The sequence below is a fragment of the Chanos chanos genome, chromosome 5 (assembly GCF_902362185.1).
Source record: "Chanos chanos chromosome 5, fChaCha1.1, whole genome shotgun sequence".
In the NCBI taxonomy this organism is placed as follows: domain Eukaryota; kingdom Metazoa; phylum Chordata; class Actinopteri; order Gonorynchiformes; family Chanidae; genus Chanos; species Chanos chanos.
The window spans coordinates 587,501-592,500 of NC_044499.1; the positions used below are offsets into that span (position 1 = coordinate 587,501).

At 45.9% G+C, this 5,000-nt stretch overlaps 1 protein-coding gene across 1 annotated transcript in view; it reads left to right on the forward strand.

The window, feature by feature from the left end:
- The window catches only part of slco5a1b (solute carrier organic anion transporter family member 5A1b), a 65,342-nt gene that overhangs the window by 56,468 nt on the left and 3,874 nt on the right, over positions 1 to 5,000 (forward strand). The window lies entirely within an intron of this gene.

The following is a 5,000-nucleotide window of genomic DNA, read 5'->3' on the forward strand; positions in this document are numbered from 1 at the left end:
CACTCGCCCACCCACCCAGACCACTCTCCTGGGCGAGTGTGTGTGATGTTTATAGGTGAGACGTGTGTTTCTGTATCTGGAGGGAACAGGGAAAGAGCCTGGAGAGAGTGAAAGAAGTGAAGCGTCAAAGCGAGTTCATACGTGTTGAGTTCAAGTTTATTTAGAGCCCAATATCACTGTTTACAGTCTCAAAGGGCTTTACAGGCCACAACAGTTAAATCAAAATATGACGGCACCCCCTGACTTAATCCTCATGGCGGGCAAGAAAAAACTCCCCAAAAACCCAAGAGGGAAATGGGAAAATGGGAGAAATCTTGAGGAGGACCACAGAGAGAGGAGACCCCTCCTTAGTCAGACAGGTGTGCAATAGGTGCCGACCACGTGGGCAGTTACAGCTGAAAGTAAATTGGGGCATGAACAAAGGGGATGGTGATGTAGACAGGAGGCTGACGGGGGATGGAAGATGATAACACCAGGATGGATCAGTCCACAGGGCGGGAGGAGTCAGGATCACTGGTGTCTCAGGAGTAGCATGTGTGGCTCGACAGAGAGAGAGAGAGAGAGAGAGAGAGAGGGAGAGAGAGAGAGAGAGAGAGAGAGCGAGAGAGAGAGGCACATTGTTAGATGTTCATTTCCACATAATGGTTAAGGTAGATATACATCGTGTGCCGAGTGCAGGCAGGGACTCCAGCAAGACTAACTAGTACAGCATAGCTAAAAGGGAGAGCTAGAAGGTAATATGGACATGATGGCACTCTGGGACACAAGGCGGCCACCCACTCCACAGTCAACAAACCTGAGTGAACATGTTAGAGTGGGGGGGGCGACAGCATCCAAACATCCCAGTTCACCAAACAATCTATGCCCGAGAACCCTCCAGATCTGCTCCTTTGCCTAGTAAAGAGCTATTAGCAAAAGGCTTGGCTAAACAGATAAGTTTTCAGCCTTGACTTAAACATAGAGACTCTGTCTGAGTCTCGAACATTAATTGGGAGGCTATTCCATAACTGTGGGGCTCTGTAAGAGAAGGCTCTGCCCCCTGCTGTAGCCATCATAACTCGAGGTACCAACAAATAGCCTGCACCTTTTGATCTAAGTTGGCGTGGTGGATCATAAAAGACCAGGAGTTCGCGCAGGTACTGTGGCGCAAGACCATTTAATGCTCTAATGGGTGGTTCGTTTCACTGTTAACATATCTCTTCCGGTTCCGGTTTGTTCCTGTGCGACTCTGCAGCTGCCCTACGCGTGAACTGCCTAATTTAAATACCAACGCCTAATTTAAAACCAAATTAAATCTGGGATTAAGGTACGTGAAACTTTCACTATGGCAAATGCTCAGCCTGTTCAGTGTGTCGAGTGCAGGATGTTTAGCCATTCTTCCTCGGTCATTAATGACAGCTCTGTTTGTGCTAAATGTGCATTAGTTAGCTCCCTGACGGAGAAGATTGTAGCATTAGAGATGCGCATCCAGATGCTAGAGAGGCTTAGTGAGAGTGAGAATAGCCTAGTTCCTGTAAAAGAAAATCTGGATGGCTCAGGAAGAGTTAGCAGCTCTCCGACTCCGGCACTAGAGCCCTCACAGCGGGGCGAATGGGTGACGACTCGGCGGCATAAGAGTTCATACGTGTTGAGTTTGGAAACGGTAACAGAAGATGGAGGCGAACAAACTGGTTACAAAAAGAAACAGCACTGGATCCATCGCCTGGCAGTGGTTTGGGGACTGGATCCATCGCCTGGCAGTGGTTTGGGGACTGGATCCACTGTCTGGCAGTGGTTTGGGCACTGGATCCACTGTCTGGCAATGGTTTGGGCACTGGATCCATCACCTGGCAGTGGTTTGGGGACTGGATCCACTGTCTGGCAGTGGTTTGGGCACTGGATCCATCACCTGGCAGTGGTTTGGGCACTGGATCCACTGTCTGGCAGTGGTTTGGGGACTGGATCCATCACCTGGCAGTGGTTTGGACACTGGATCCATCGTCTGGCAGTGGTTTGGGGACTGGATCCATCGCCTGGCAGTGGTTTGGGGACTGGATCCACTGTCTGGCAGTGGTTTGGGGACTGGATCCATCGCCTGGCAGTGGTTTGGGCACTGGATCCACTGTCTGGCAGTGGTTTGGGGACTGGATCCACTGTCTGGCAGTGGTTTGGGGACTGGATCCATCGCCTGGCAGTGGTTTGGGCACTGGATCCACTGTCTGGCAGTGGTTTGGGGACTGGATCCATTGCCTGGCAGTGGTTTGGGGACTGGATCCACTGTCTGGCAGTGGTTTGGGCACTGGATCCACTGTCTGGCAGTGGTTTGGGCGCTGGATCCACTGTCTGGCAGTGGTTTGGGGACTGGATCCATCGCCTGGCAGTGGTTTGGGCACTGGATCCACTGTCTGGCAGTGGTTTGGGCACTGGATCCATTGCCTGGCAGTGGTTTGGGTGTCACAAGGACGATGTTGAATAAATACTGCTCTGTTAAATTGAACTCGGTTGGGTTAGGGTTAGGGTTAGGGTTAGGGTTGTGATTTTCCCCCCTTTTTGCAGGCAAGTTTAAAATTGTTCCAATAGAAACCACTGATGAATAGAGGGTGTAGATAGCTATGAAATATGTTCATGAGTAAATACATTATGTATGAACACATATATAACATATGAAACTTTCTGATAAATATGCACACATTGTCATTCATGGGTTTAACTTTGTGGATTTGATTATTTGTGCGTTTGCAATCAATAATTAAATGGGAATGATTTTTTTTTTTTGGAGTTTTCCCGCCTACTGCGGAAGATATTGATATAGAGATATTGACGGTTTTTCTACTTTCGTGGGGTGTCTGTGCCCCTACCCCTCACAAATAATTTCGTATAGTTGTTGAATCTTTAAATCATAAAAAAACCCCAAAAACAACTTATTTAATTAGTAGACTGTAACTGCTAATGACTGAAGCTTTTTCAGCTGCTGGCTGTTTACCTGGAAAACAGTTCACTGTGTGTCTCAGAGACATATGAAATACTGTCACAAGATAAAACACAGAGGAAAAATCTGTCCTTGTGTGATTTCACCAGAGCAGCCCTTATGTTCTACTAAAACCCAGTATCAGAGTAGCTTACAAGGCTGAGTCACAGGTACAATAGCCCTCAGTGAAAAAGTCACGCAAAGCGTCAAATTTCTTTTCATTTATTATGAATTTAATTGTAAACATATAAACTTGTACAAACTTGTAAACAGTGGCAAACTGGCCACAATTTCCAGTTTGTACTCCACTCTTGTACTGGTGATATTCACATCTGGATGATGCGTCTCAAATGAGATCGTGTTCGATGTACTGGCAGTAATCAAAGATAAATGTGATCACACACCACCACAGTGCTTAAACGACATACAGTCACTGACACACAAATTTACTGTTTATTAGATTCGATTACCTTTGCCTCAGTTTAATTGTGCAGAGTACAAGTACAGAGCCACACGTAACCAGCGTCCAGCCCAAAGGGCGTATGAGGTACAGTCAGTGTCCAAAAAAAGTCAAAAAGTCTAAGCGTTTATTGTCATATGCACAGTTAAAAGAACAACGTAAAAAAATCACGCGTGCGTAAAATGGATTGGGCAGTGTCATAAAAGAGATTAAATTCTGTGCGTGCGCTGACTTTAGCGCATGTGCAGACAGACGTCCTCAAGCTCTGGCTTTGCGGTCACCATACTCACGCTGCACCACTAAACATGTGCTAATTCCGTTGATAAATTACGGCTCTGTTACGGAATCGGAGAGGAAACTGAGTTTTTAATTTTAGTTCCGCATACAGAAATGTAGAAGAGAGGGCACACTGTATCTTGTCAAGTTAGCTTTATTCCGCTAACATTTCGGTCGACTAAGCATCAGAGCGTAAAAAAGTTACGCATAATGTGCGTAGTTAAAGCTTGACTTGTTCACTCGGATCACTACGCCCACCGAACCAAACGTCCGGTACCAAACGGTAATGGTACAAATATGTGTACCGTTACACCCCTAATACAAAATATACAGCACACCCTAACTTCAAATAGAATGACAGCTTCATGATCTGCATGTGTTATAGTGTTAATTGTGAAATGAAAAATGAGTTTTGTTACGTTAGTAACATAATGAGAGTTCAACAGGCTGTACCTGCAGCGGCGGCAGCGGGTCGGGGTTGGGGGGGTGTTTGTGATTCCGTCTTCCAGAGCCGCAACACAAGACCATGGATATTTGTATCGCGGTTTCGGTCTTGGTTTCAGAAATGTTACACCGTTAGTTAAAATAGCTTTCCTTTTAGAGTCAACATTCAGGTAACCTCAGAGTCAAAGCTCCCCACTCAATTTCAGATGGCACCTTCTCTTAACACTTATTCTTCCTGTTTAAAGTTCTCTCTCTGTCTCTCTTTTTCTCTCTGTCCCTTCCTGTTTGTCTTCCTCCTGTAAATTTTCTTCCTGTCTTGGCATTTATAATGTCTTTTTCCTTTTGTTTGTTTGTTTGCCGGCTATAGAGCAGTTGCCGGTGTCATTTTTGTGACGGTGCAGCTAGTGAACTGGCCCAGTTGCATAGTCACAAAAGTGATCATTGACAACTGTGACTCCGCATCCAAGTGCATTCTGGGAGTTTGCACCTCCCCTTTCTCCTCCTCCTTCTCCTCTCCCAATGACCTCTCCGCTCTGGTGACCTCTGACTTATGGCCCCTCTGCTTGCTCCTGATTTGCTTGACTTTTTCTCTCTCCTTCTGTAACACTGTCATTTCTTACCCACTGGTCACCATGGCAACTGTGACCGCTGTTTACGTTTTCAAGCGTACAGTAATCACAGACATACAGTAATCACAGACATACAGTAATCACAGACACACAGTAAAGACAGACATACGGTAATCACAGACATACAGTAATCACAGACATACAGTAATCACAGACACACAGTAATCACAGACATACAGTAATCACAGACACACAGTAAAGACAGACATACGGTAATCACAGACATACAGTAACTATAGACATA